This window comes from Bicyclus anynana, chromosome 24 (genome assembly GCF_947172395.1).
Source record: "Bicyclus anynana chromosome 24, ilBicAnyn1.1, whole genome shotgun sequence".
In the NCBI taxonomy this organism is placed as follows: Eukaryota; Metazoa; Arthropoda; class Insecta; order Lepidoptera; family Nymphalidae; genus Bicyclus; species Bicyclus anynana.
This window is the reverse complement of record NC_069106.1, coordinates 8,389,409-8,404,323: the sequence shown is the minus strand read 5'-3', so window position 1 is coordinate 8,404,323 and position 14,915 is coordinate 8,389,409. Positions and strand designations below refer to the sequence as shown.

General features: G+C 36.8%; 1 long non-coding RNA gene across 1 annotated transcript; it reads right to left on the bottom strand.

Moving 5' to 3' along the window:
• Nucleotides 1–7,147: 7,147 nt before the first annotated feature.
• Nucleotides 7,148–8,605, bottom strand: LOC128199467 (uncharacterized). The gene is made up of 2 exons (XR_008252099.1): nucleotides 8,234–8,605; nucleotides 7,148–7,365 (listed from the first exon to the last, which is right to left on the bottom strand). It is a non-coding gene; the product is annotated as an uncharacterized LOC128199467 (long non-coding RNA).
• Between the last annotated feature and the right edge of the window lie 6,310 nt (nucleotides 8,606–14,915).

The window sequence follows — 14,915 nt, the reverse complement described above, 5'->3', positions numbered from 1 at the left end:
GCATGTATAAAGTGCACGCCACCGCTACTGACAAAGACGTAAGTTATTTAGCGTTCCGGTACGATGTCGTGTAGAAGCCGAAAGGGTTGTGGATTTCATCCTACTCCTAACAAGTTAGCCCGCTTCCATCATAGATTGCATCATCACTTACCATCAGCCCCCCTAGCCACGTGGCACGTCGATTCTCTTTCTACAACTGCTAACGCTTCGAAAACTAGAAAAATGTATGTGAATAACAGATCTTGGTCACGTGAACTTGGCAAATGCCATTCCCATACATCTTCCTAGTTTCCGAAGCGTTAGCGATCGTAGAAAGGAATTCGCTAGGGGGGCTGGTGAGATTGTAGTCAAGAGCTAACTTGTAGGAATAAAAAAAAATACCCACCCAACAGATATACCTAACTATTTACAACCATCCACCATTATCGGCCTTCTTTAGCTTTTTTTGATTGCATAAAGGCCTTAATGGACCTTAGTGGCGTCATGGAGGGTTAGGGCAGCGCAGAAGCAGAGTAGATGGGCGGAACGACTCTCTAAGGGCGTTTCCTCTGAGACTCCGACCTCATAGAGGTGGTTTAGTCCACGTCCGGGTGACGTCAGATATCGGAGATCTCGTCTTCGCCGGCGAAGACGCTGTAGATAGCTTGTGTTTGTGTTGCCTGGGAAGCATTGTCGTTCGTTATGTCATAATCAGAATCGTAAAGAACATTTATTGGGCGTCTAGACTTACAGGTGCCACAGACAAACTGACAGACAGACACGTCATAATACCCCTCTTTTTGCGTCGGGGATAAATAAAAAAAATCAACATTATCTACGGATTATAATTCACGAATTCCTAATCCTTCGATGGGTCACCTGTCGGGAAGTCGATCGTTCGGAAACGGAAGTGTCGGATGTCGCGTGTCGTGTCCGGCTCGAGTAACACGATACGCGAGACGACTTTCAGCCCTTTGAGCCGGTTTAATTGGGGTGGATGTTCGTTCGACAGTTTTGCGCTAGAATGTCTCTAGTTTACGTTCCTTTGATGAGTTTGAGTCTTTGACTTTTAGACTATGGACCTGTTTCGCACCCAAATTCACCAACAAAAAAGTCTGTCCTTTTTTGAAGGGGACGAGGTAAACTCACACATTGAAAATATTTAACACCATTAAATATATTCTGTGTCCATACAGTACACCTCACTATAATTTTGACTCTCAATACACACACGCGTAATTTTTACACAGAATAACAAAACATCGCTTAGACTACCCACAGAATATATACATAGAATATTCGATTACTTGATCGATAAAATATTAGATAGTGGTTACATTATAAATATCTTATGTATTCATAAACATAATAAATAACTTATGGTACTAAGTAAGAAATCATAAAATTTCCCACGAATACCAACCAGACATTAAAAGAAAAAGATATCATCAGCAAACAGCAATCAACTTCGACAAAAAGACTACAAAATAAATTAAATAAACATAGTGATCTCTATGTAAACAGATCCAACAGGCGAATAGGTAAATCTGCAACAATGGTCACGCACCTGTATTTGCCCTTAGGCTAATAGTCCGAGAGCTGGTGGATATTTTTGGATTTTTATTTTTTTTATATTATTTTTTAACAAGTTAACCATTAATTACAATCTCACCTTAATTTAAGTGATGATCCAACCAATGATGGAAGCAGGTATCAGCTAACTTGTTAGGAGGAAGATGAAAATCCACACCCCTTTCGGTTTCTACACAACATCGTACTGGAATACTAAATCGCATGGTGGTACGTCTTTGCCGGTAGGGTGGTAAATCACCACGGTTGAAACCTCCCACCAGCCAATTAAGAAAACCTCAATCGGCCCAGCCGAGGATCGAACCCAGGACCTCCGTGTTGTAAATCCACCTCGCATGCCATTTTGTGCATGGATTGACACGGGTGACCCTAATACATGTATTGCTATTCTGTAACGATGTTTTTTATAACTGGACAGTGAGTTTCGTTTATCTTTATCTATCACGATACTAAAGACAAAGATAGATAGAAACGAATTCGAAGCTTCCAACTATAAACACTTTCTAATTATAAAGACATCAATGTTAGGTAGGTACAGAATATCCTTTTTTTCGCAAAAAATAACCTTGAGGATTTTTTTGCAAAAATTATAGCAATTTGAATGTTTTCAATGTTGTATACGTTCAAATTAAATATTTAAAGCGGAAAATATTTAGGCATTTTTGCCAAATAATTTTGGCAAAGTCAAAGATCCGATTAGTAAATAATGTAGCTTAATTATTTTCTTATTCCTTAAATGTTCAATTTAAATATATAAATTATTCAGTTTGGCAAAGACATTTTTGGCAAAAAACATCTCAAAGTTGTAACAAAATAAAGCTTCTCTGCTCCTAAAGTAGCACTATTCCGTACCTATAACTATAAAAGTTTCAAATTCCCTCAAGAATATTTTATGCAAAAAAATCATCAAGAATATTTTGCAAAATCCAACTAGCGAGTGTATTATATTAAATAGAAGTAATAACTTTTCAGTAGGTACACCTCAAATACCAACACAAAAATGTCCACCAGCTCTCAGAATACAATAGTAGGGTGATGTAACAGGTAAAACTTTTTATGTGGTTTATTTTACGGTTGCTTGTGATGAATAGCCATTCAATGTGCTCTTTGAGAGAGTGGGTCAATAAATACTTAAAAAGGGAGTGTTAACTAATAAAGCACCCTATTATTTAAACCCCTGTGCAGCAGAGGGGCGTTATTAGTATACTGGCTCGCAGTGGCGTGCATAAGGTGTTTAACTAGGGTAGGCAATATAAACTCTAAAATGGAAAATACCTTCTTCAATACAGGTACGTATAATAGTAGTAGTGACCTCGGCCTCCGATTCCGGTGGGTGTGGTTTCGAATCCGGTCCGGGGCATGCACCTCGAACTTTTCAGTTGTGTGCATTTTAAGAAATTAAATATTACGTGTCTCAAACGGTGAAGGTAAACATCGTGAGGAAACCTGCATACCAGAGAATTTTCTTAATTCTCTGCGTGTGTGAAGTCTGCCGAACCGCATTGGGCCAGCGTGGTGGACTATTGGTCTAACCCCTCTCATTCTGAGAAGAGACTCGAGCTCAACAGTGAGCCGAATATAGGTTGATAATGACGAAGTAGAGTCTAAAACTTTAAATTAAAGTTACGAGGGTTCATTTCTTTCTTGTCTCCTTCTTACTCGTGATTCCATTACGCAGACATACTTCGAGCATAGCTCGCTCTTCGCTCGCTGAGTAACTTTTGAAACTTTTTATAGTCCTTAGCGACCAAGTCTCAGATCTGAATGTCAAAACTGGCAACACGAAGACCTTCAGCTTCTGAAAATAAAAATACTAAGAATAAAATTGCAAAGCTTTCTAATTAGTTAATTAAAAGGGTTCTTAATAATTTACTGGTTAAAATTCACTTAACACACCCTAACGTTCCATTTGCAAAAACAACATTTGAATATCGAATCACCACAGATTCCCATAGAAAACAATAACAGCACTACCATTCCAATCGGTAAAACGATACGGCTCAATCGGAAACGTAAATAAAAGATAAAATGTGCGTGTAATTTAATATTTTATTGCGGATTGAACTTATCTCTGCGATTCTTGTTGACTGATTCGTATTTAAGCGGCGAAGGGCGGTCGCGTGCTAAGCGCGTGTCTTACGGATTGTGGCCATATTGAATGTTCATTTGTCTTTTTTTTTTAAACCGGAACGTGCGGTCTGGAAGCTTATCTTTTAAATCGCTATAATTTCGATTGCGTAATCAGAGGAAGTGTGTGCTTATGATATTAAAGGCGGGGAAATTACATGTTTGTCCTTTTCGGTACTTTTAGTGTTTATTTTTATAATATGGTACTAGCAGAACCCCGAGGTTTCATCCGCGTAGTTCCTGTACCCGTGGGAATACGGGGATAAAATGTTACTATGTTACTCTCTGTTAATGTAGCTTTCTACTGGTAAAAGATTTTTTAAATTAGTACATTAGTTTCAGAGCCAAGAGTGATCAACGCAAACAAACAAATATCTCCTCTTTTCTCATTCTATAGTATCGTATTAAACAGAGAGAGAAATAGAGGTGAATTCGAAACTCGCACTTGCGAGTTATAAAAATAATCGTTACAGAATATCCTAGCAGTTCCGGTCTGAACGGTACGATTGTCAGTAAAATTACAGGCATTTTACGCTCAACACCTTTACGTGAAGGCCTAGTTCGGACTACTTTAGTATTTTAGTCGAGTACGAACAATTTTTGGATTTACCGCCCAAAAATCGTTCGTACTCGACTAAAATACTAAAGAAGTCTCGATCATGATTCAATCATAATCGTACAGATCATGATTCAATAGAGCGGTTGGTAGTGCATGGGCAAGTCCAAGGAAAAAGATCCAGAGGCAGATCTCCAACCCGCTGGACGGATTTAGTTAAGGCTGCTACACAGTCATCTTTGGTGGAGTGTACTCAAGATGCAGCCAATCGCCAAAAGTACAGAAGGAACAGAAGGCGTCGCTCATCGCTGCAACCACGACCACTCTGCCAAGAGTGTACGATTAAGAAGAAGTCTGGACGGCCTTTAAGTGATGGACCTGCAACGGGCAAAGTATCATCCAATTATTAATCATCATTCATTATTATCATCATCAGCCGATAGACGTCCATCGCTGAAAGGCTCATTGCCTCTTGGACTTCCAAACAACGCGATTATTAGCCACATGCATCCATCGACTTCCTGAATACCGCTTGATAACCTCCATCTACCTAGTGGGGAAATAACTTATGGTCTAAGGGAAATAACCAACTTTGCGGGAGCGTGGTCGCCCAGCGCCTTGGTACCTCAACGTACTTTCAACGATTCTTCGTACTTTTGGGCATAGTCTAACCACTTCAGCGTGGCGACTCGTTGAGCTTTGTCGATAATTTTGTACCTTCTTCTCTTTTCTGAATAGTCAACGCAGACGCAGAGATATCATCATTATCAACCCATATTCTGCTCACTGCTGAGCTCGAGTCTCCTCTCAGAATGACAGAGGTTAGGCCAATAGTCCGCCATGCTGGCCCAATGCGGATAGGCCGATTTCACACACGCAGAGAATTAAGAAAATATATATATAGCCTTCCTCGGTAAATGGGCTATCTAACACTAAAAGAATTTTTCAAATCGGACCAGTAGTTTCTGAGATTAGCGCGTTTAATCAAACAAACAAACTCTTCAGCTTTATAATATTAGTATAGATTATTATAGATATTCGGCTCACAGAATGAGAGGGGTTAGGCCAATAGTCCACCACACTGGCCCAATACGGATTGGCAGACTTCACACACGGAGAGAATTACGAAAATTCTCTGGTATGCAGGTTTCTTCACGATGTTTTTCCTTCACAGATATACCTAATATTAATAATAGTCTAGACCGACACACAAAAAGTCCTTCGCAATTTTGAAAGCTCAAAGCGAACTTATTACAAAGCTTTCTATACTCGCTTTTAATTTTCCCCCGAACCGAGGAAGCCGTAGAAGCCAAACAAATTCGAATCGATTCAAAATGGCGGAACGACTTTTTCGAAGTTGCCCACGTTTTTTGTTTCGCTGTTTTCAGTTTATGAAATAACGTAGGTACCTACTTTGTTTTGCAATCATTCTTCTAAGTTCGCAAAAGACTTTTTTCTTTAAAGAAACGATGTTTTTTTGTTGATTTCATTTTGTGTTTTGACAAGTTTCGAAATATTTTAGAATGTTTTTATACGCTTTTTGCACACTTTTGAAATAATTTACTTCTATTTTTATTAAATTTGTGCCAGTAACTTACCAAATGTGGGTCAACAATGATATTTTATACTATAGATGGGGCACTAACGCATCAAAACTGAGGCGGACAGATGTGGAAAATTGACTTAATTTCATTTGGTCGCTTATTAAACAACGAGCGTTGTTTAAACAAATAATACCTAATTATCGTCTACAATGTCGAGTTGTGTTAAGTATTATAAAAACTAAAATTATGTTAAAATTATTAAACTTGCGTAGTATTTACTTATGTGGGTCCACCAATGATATTTTATACTATAGATGGGGCGCTAGCGCATCAAAACTGAGGCGGACAAATGTGGAAAATTGACTCAATTTCAATTTTCCACATTTGTCCACATTTAGTCGCATAATAAACAACGAACGATATTTAAACAAGTAATACCTAAATATCGTAATACATATGTTTTCTGTGGTAATGTCGAGTTGTGTGTTAGACAAATATATGTCGTAAAAATTGTAGAGTCATTAATAAAAATATGGACAGAACCGCTGACCTAACCTTGGTCATCGGCTCTGCCAATTACAATAGGTATGCTATGCTTAACCTCACTAATCGCTTACACAATAATCTACTCTTAATTTTACTATTTTACCCTGGTAGTTGTGGTAGAGGAAGTACATCGAGCAAGTCCCAGGACTTGTGACCATTGGGTGTGGTTTAAAGGCGCCTTTTAATACTAGTAAACACTCACCAACCCTGCCCGACATGCTCTCCATGCCCACAGTAAACAATTTAAGATCAATAATTACTTCATCACGAAACATTATCGAACAAAATCACTAACGCGACAAGCAGCATGACGCCTCAAGCTGCTCAACAAAGAATTGAACCAATTAATAGCCCAAGTCACTAATCACTTTCCTTTTCTTAATAACACTACTTAACACTTCACTATTTCACTATACTTAACAAGTAGAAGACGATTATTCCATCTTAAAAACGCGATTAGAACTGAATTACTAAATCAGCAAACTACGGAGACAGACGGAGGCAGGATTCCTCACTGAGAGTGAATACACAGTGACGGTACACGCGTACGCGCCATTTGGGACACGATGCCATTGGATGAGAGTTACGTGATAATTTCCTATTGGTCGATCGCCGCCACGTTCGTTATGGTGGTAACGTTTTACAATCTTAATTAATTCAAGAGTAAATAATCAAAACCTAATTACATGAAAACTTGATTCTAAATTTATTAAATTAATTAACGTAGATTTTGCTGACCATTACGACAGCAAAATCTCAACACAGAACCTAAAGAGTTTCTTTTCTACTGCTGTCAACTGTCATCATTACTTGAGAGACCAATTATTAATCAAATCAAAACGGAACAGTATTTTGACTGCAAAATGATCAGACCACTAGATAACAAGTCGATTCGAAATAACCACAGAGCAAACATGACAACTATTAGGTCTGAGGCCATAGAGCCTTCAGTGAGCCAAGCTTCCCCGGCGACACGGCCATACTGACGTGCGGTGCGTGCTCTGCAGCGCCTCCAGTTCTTTTCTGTAATAAAAAAAAAAAAAATTCTGAAGCTAGGTACTTTCACTATTAACCTAGGCTTTGTTTGAATCTAGAAACTTGTGTTTTTCGAATAGTTAGTTACATTAAACAAGGCTTAACTTCAGTATCTAAAATTAAAACGTTTAGTTATCTTGGCTGAACGTGACAAGGCTGAACTATAAGACGTGTGACAACACAAACTTGCTATGAATGTTGAGAAAGAGAATATTCATAAGTTTATTTCATATTGACACTGCTTGCTACACGCGACAACAGCTAATGATTCATATGTACACTGCTCGCTCCACGCGACAACAGGTAATTATAATTTATATTGACACTGCTCGCTCCACGCGACAACAGATAAATATTATAATTATAAAATAAGTAAGTATGTTGTGTTTTAAGTGTACACGTAGACACTGCTCATAATTTTCACATGAATACAGTTATAACGTGGTGTGTAGTATAGGTAGGGAATCAGGTGAGATAGATCCACGTCGAAGGCTCTAGGGGAGTTTGGGAAGGTCGATGCTGTGGTGCTAAGCGGTTATCTAGCGCCGTGGTCCACAGGGGATAGACAAGGTTGGTCGTTATACAAGGCACCTCAGGCCAACGACATCTTTTGGTGGTCGCTGGTCGGCTCCATACGCCAACGACATATTTTTAGTGCCACATGGCATCTTTTGGTGGTCGCTGGTCGGCTCCATACGCCAACGACATCTTTTGAGTGCCACATGGCATCTTTTATTAGTTATAAACGACTCCACGCCGCCAATAAGTAAAATTATAAGTATTCTCATTACTCTTTCTTTTAAAGTGTTTGTGATGATGTTTGTGTAAATGTTAAAATAATTGAAACTGTATTCACCGGGAATAAATAGTCGACGCAGTGGTCGATGTAGTAGACGACACAGGCAGCACGCCAGCTCCAGCGGTCGCAATAGCCGCAGGCTGCAACGACTGCAGAAGTAGTAGCGGGCTGCGCGGCTGTAGTGGCGTTAGACGTTTGACACCGTTGATACCAGAGGCGGTACGGCCGCCAGAAGATCACCAGGGCGAACAGGTCGCGTCAATTGGTTATCTGTGACCCTGCAAGGCCTCCAATGACGACCAGATACCGCTCTTGAGCACTCTGAGTACTTCACTATAAGGATTGCTAAACAAAGGTTAAGCGACGTTTGGTTGTTTTTAATTAAAACCAAGTAGTCTACTTACTAATAGTGGTTTTTTTTTTACCACCGCCTCGGCCATTCTAATTTGGATGTAAACATGCAGGGCTTCTATATCGATGACCCTACTGTCAAAAGTCAACTAGATTAAGAAGTTTAGGTACTACACAATTTTGACTACTTACAAGAAGTGTTAACGAAGCTATACCAAATATTGTATGTGCTTTACAGTAAAAAGAGCATTGCAAATAACCAAAGATAGTATTTCGTTACCTGGAGTCACTATGTGTAGTTCGTTGCAATGCCTGTCACAATAAGCCTTGGAAGCTTCTGAGGAATTGTCTTCCATCATCAATAATTTATTTTGGGGATGTAAAGAGTCGGACAAGTTCTTAAAGTAAACCCTTGGTACAATCTGAATTAAATGAAAAGTAAGAGACGCAATCTAACTTAGAAAAATGCCGTACGCCACGTAAACGCAATATCTGTTTTGAAATTATCGGTAAAAGATTCGCACACTCGGCTCAAACCGTCGCGGTTTTTAACTAAAAGTACTCGACTCGCAAACGCTATCGTTTGCAAACGATAAATCTTAAAAGTAATACAGATTGCAACGTAATGAACATTTCTCAAAATTTTTTTTTTTTTTCTCTCTTTTTCTTTTTCTTTTTCTTTTTTATTTTTCTCTTTGTCTTTTACGTTATTACATTATTTACTTGGATGCGATATGGCGACACGGGCATCACGGCAACCATTGCCGATTCAACTCAATGACGCATCAATATTAAATTGTCAAAACTATTTTACGGTTTTAAGTCCAACTTAGTTACCACAAGAAAACCCGTTAAGCGGTAACTGAGGGTAGTTATCAAATAAAATTAATTTCATCAGGGATTTCACAAATTTCAAATTAAGTTGCACTTTCATTGTCAATGTCAGGATTTGGTACAGATTGACCGGCAGAAAGGGATCGCTGGAGCGATACCACTTCTGATGTCGTAAAAAGCGTAGAGTCATTAATAAAAATATGGACAGAACCGCTGACCTAACCTTGGTCATCGGCTCTGCCAATTACAATAGGTATGCTATGCTTAACCTCACTAATCGCTTACACAATAATCTACTCTTAATTTTACTATTTTACCCTGGTAGTTGTGGTAGAGGAAGTACATCGAGCAAGTCCCAGGACTTGTGACCATTGGGTGTGGTTTAAAGGCGCCTTTTAATACTAGTAAACACTCACCAACCCTGCCCGACATGCTCTCCATGCCCACAGTAAACAATTTAAGATCAATAATTACTTCATCACGAAACATTATCGAACAAAATCACTAACGCGACAAGCAGCATGACGCCTCAAGCTGCTCAACAAAGAATTGAACCAATTAATAGCCCAAGTCACTAATCACTTTCCTTTTCTTAATAACACTACTTAACACTTCACTATTTCACTATACTTAACAAGTAGAAGACGATTATTCCATCTTAAAAACGCGATTAGAACTGAATTACTAAATCAGCAAACTACGGAGACAGACGGAGGCAGGATTCCTCACTGAGAGTGAATACACAGTGACGGTACACGCGTACGCGCCATTTGGGACACGATGCCATTGGATGAGAGTTACGTGATAATTTCCTATTGGTCGATCGCCGCCACGTTCGTTATGGTGGTAACGTTTTACAATCTTAATTAATTCAAGAGTAAATAATCAAAACCTAATTACATGAAAACTTGATTCTAAATTTATTAAATTAATTAACGTAGATTTTGCTGACCATTACGACAGCAAAATCTCAACACAGAACCTAAAGAGTTTCTTTTCTACTGCTGTCAACTGTCATCATTACTTGAGAGACCAATTATTAATCAAATCAAAACGGAACAGTATTTTGACTGCAAAATGATCAGACCACTAGATAACAAGTCGATTCGAAATAACCACAGAGCAAACATGACAACTATTAGGTCTGAGGCCATAGAGCCTTCAGTGAGCCAAGCTTCCCCGGCGACATATATAATGGAATTAAAGACAAAATCGTGCATGTGCGCTCAGTGGTGTAGTTAAATTCGGATCACTTTTGCGGTGATTTTGTAGGGACGTAACCTATCTATAGTATAAAATTATCGTAGTCAACTGAGACGCATAATTAGATGTGGTATAAGCCTCAATAGCTCAGTAGCAAAACCGGTCTCACACCGTGAATTCATGGGTTCGATCCATAATCCATATTCGGCTCACTGCTGAGCTCGAGTCTCCGTTCTGAATGAGAGGGGTTAGGCCAACAGTCCACCACGCTGGCCCAATGCGGATTGGCAGACTTCACACACGCAGAGTATTAAGAAAATTCTCTGGTATGCAGGTTTCACGATGTTTTTCCTTCACCGTTTGAGACACGTGATATTTAATTTCTTAAAATGCACACAACCGAAAAGTTGGAGGTGCATGCCCCGGATTCTAACCAATTAATAAGGGTCCGAAATATATTAATATCAATTAATATAAGTTAAGGATTTCTTTTGAAACTTAATTGAAATATCACGTACTTTTTCAAAATTTTCTAACATCAAAAACGTTGTCGTCCATTTTGTGACGTCACTAACATTCTTTAATGTACTAAACGACGAACTAATTGTTATCTAATATTTTAGTCAAACGCTCCATTTATATTGTAGTGACGTCATGAAACAGTTGAAATATAGAATGTCATGGCCGACAGGCGTTTTGGCTCGTATTGTCAAAAACATATTTAAATATTTTCTTGTTATCACGTTTTAAAAAAAATATGAAAAAAAAAATAGTCTAGTAGAACGATAAAGAACTATTTAAGACCATTTAAAAAAGTGTCAACTAACCTATCTAAGGTAGCTCGGTTTTCTCATGATAGATTAATATACTGTATTCTGAGTTCTCATGTGATTATAGTTATTTAGGCGATACTAAAACACCTACAAATCTTTCTTGTTTCTTTTTTTTTTATTTTATTTATTTATTAAAAAAATACATAACATAAAAAGGTAAATTAAACGGAAAACCACAAAAATCACAAAGATTTGACCTTGGTGTCCATCTGCAACTAAGCTTAAAAATAACTTTAACTATAATAAATATATAATATAAAAATAACTTTTATTTTTACACTACATTAAATTAGGCAAGTAGGTACTTAATATTTTATGTGAAATTCATAGGTATATAACCTATAAATTTGACATGAAAGACTGTTTTAAATTTTTTTATATATTCTCGTCTCTTTTGTCTGACTGTCTGGTTATTCTGTTCTGTTAAACTTTAACTGCAAGATAAAGGAGGTTATCGAGCAACATAATGGCTGCCTTTTGAAATATCATGTGATAGGAAGGTACTTAGTTTAGCTGTTGATGTTAGATATCTTGTAAATTATTATATTACTAGCGGACGCCCGCGACTTCGTCCGCGTGAAAGTCGATGTAAAATTTCAACTATAGCTATAGCTATATTTGGCTGGTGGGAGGCTTCGGCCGTGGCTAGTTACCACCCTACCGACAAAGACGTACCACCAAGCGATTTAGCGTTCCGGTACGATGTCGTGTAGAAACCGAAATGGGGTGTGGATTCTCATCCTCCTCCTAACAAGTTAGTCCGCTTCCATCTTAGACTGCATCATCACTTACCATCAGGTGAGATTGTAGTCAAGTTCAAAAAAAAAATAGCTTAGTCACTCTCTCTCATTCCAAATATGGTTTATATAAAATTGGAAAAACAATTCCAAATATAAAGGTAGGAAAACAGGGGGTGTTGTAAACCATTAATTTTAATGTAATTTCCAAGCATTACTTTTTACTATTTTTAACCGACTTCCAAAAAGGAGGAGGTTCTACGTTCGGCTGTATGTATGTTTTTTTTTACTATAATTTACCACTAGAAGGCCACGTTATTTAAGAGTGTTTTATGCTTTATTGTATTTCTGTATTTTCACGAGAATAAGAGCTGTACGCGAGTGAAAGAAATATAAATTAAGGAAAACTTAAAAAAAAAATTAAAAAAAATTTAAAAAAAAATGTGAGCGCACAATTATACAAGAGGCTAAAAAACCCATTTAATACGAGGTATTTTTAGGCCACTAAATAGAAACCGAGTGTATATTGGGTTAATCTGTGAGTGTAACACGCGAGGCTACCGCGTGAGAGATTAATCAAAAATAGGCAGATGGATCACACGCAACACGACGGTGTCGTAGCTCCGCCAAATACAAAATTCAAAAACGAATACATTCTCGAGTCAGTACGACATGAAGCGTCGCATTAGTAACTTTCAATACTTATTCAAGAAAAATGACGTCTTATGTTTTTAAATATTTTAAAAACTGTTTACGAGAACTAAAGAAATAAGATGGAGTATTTTTTATTGGTAGGTAGGGTAGGATTATTATATTAATTTACGTAACTGTTGAGTTAACTTTATATAATACAAATTAAGAAAAAAAATTGTTTAAGCGGATGTCAAGTGACGTTTGTTTTTTTTATGGATTTCAGCGGCTTTACCACACTGCTTGTAAAGACTCACTTTGTAAGATAGTTACACTAAACTTTTTACTACGATTGCGAGAAAATAAAATAATTCTGTACAGTATTCAATGTTAAAATTCTTTTTGCAGACGCAGCTCGCAACGCAACGTAATACTAATTTGATCGTTATTAGAGTAATTCAAAAATCGATAGCAATTAAATTACGTAAAGACATTGCTATTAAATAATAATAATTAATATTGATTATCAGAGTCGAGACGCATTTGCATAAATAACTACCTAATATGTTCCTTGACCTACCTATGAAAAATTTAATAAGTGGAGAGAAGAGTATCGAATGGATTCACGTACGGAAGGAGTTTTTTAAACTATTATCACCCACGTTAACCCCACATATGTACTCATTATTAATCTTCTCAGCAGTCGGAAATAATTTTACCAGGTCTCTAATTTTAAAAGCATCTCATCTCACTAATGCGAAATTGTAGCATTTTGTACATTCCATTTTTAATTAAAATAAAACACTGAATACTGTACTGAATTATTTTATTTTTTCGCAATCATAAATTGTTAACTCCTCCGAGGCTACAGACTGTGGTACAGTCATACAGCGGCATAGAGGAATTAGATATGGAGATGCATCGCACCCTTCGACCATTAATAAGAGGATCTGCCTCGCTAAACATTCTGGAAAAGATCAAAAATCAATGATCTAACACGTCTATAAAAACTATTGCTATAGAATCGATGTTTCATTGTTGTACGAGTAATTGTTTTAGTCGTGTAATGAGCTCCCTAAAAATGCTGGTTTGTGTTGTTGAATAGCATAAAAAACAGCCAAAAACTTGTAACGTTTCATTTGGAAGTATTTCTACCTTAATTTTATCTTTGTAATAATACCAATTTTTAAAAAGAATCGATTCCTTTGACGGAACAGCAAAAAATCTATCAAGTAATATATGTATATATTCTGTGGATAGTCTAAGCGATGTGTTTGTTATTCTGTGTAAAAAAAATATCAATAACAAGCATTTTGTAAAACAACAAATATTTTGTTAAATTTTAATTTCTTTATGCGCCATTAAAAAGAAAAACAAAAGAAGTTGTTACCAACAAAATAAAACTAGAAAAAAGTGTGCAGTGCGACATTTAAGAGTAGAAATGAGGGCGCAGTAGTCACCTATTGTCGTTCATAGGGTAACCCTGTGTTCTGTCATCCACTTGGGATTGCAACTACCTTGATACTTATTAATATTTGATATTTTGTTATAAACGTAGGTAATATTGTGTTCTTATTTTAAATAATATTTAATCATCATATTATGATGATCTGTTAAACAAAAATTAGTATTTAATCGAAATAAATTAATAAAAATATTTCGAAAATACTTACTACTTAGCCCCGAAGCAAGCATCGTGTGTTATGGGTACCTACTAAGATAGCTGATTTCATGATTTACATTTATTAAATTTTAATAAAGTCAAGTCAATCTTATCTAAATAAATTATATTCGTGTGGTAATTATCCAAATTTCCACTATTATTTTAATAATCTAATAAAACTATCAATAATTATTGGTAGCACTATAATGACAGATCGTTGTGATAACGATAACGACAGTAAATGCGGTGTTGCGACATAACAACTTTATTCGTTCCATTTTTATTAACTTCTATTCTTTATTAAATGTTATTAATATATTTTATTCAATTTTATTACGACACCTCAAAGCTCAAATCAAACCATAAAAAACGATTTACCAATACTTTTACATCTTTTTTACTTGTAGCAAGTTTATTGGCACCAAAGAGGATTTATAATTTTATAAACACTCGTTGGCAACCACGTCCGCTGTTATTAATAGTAACAT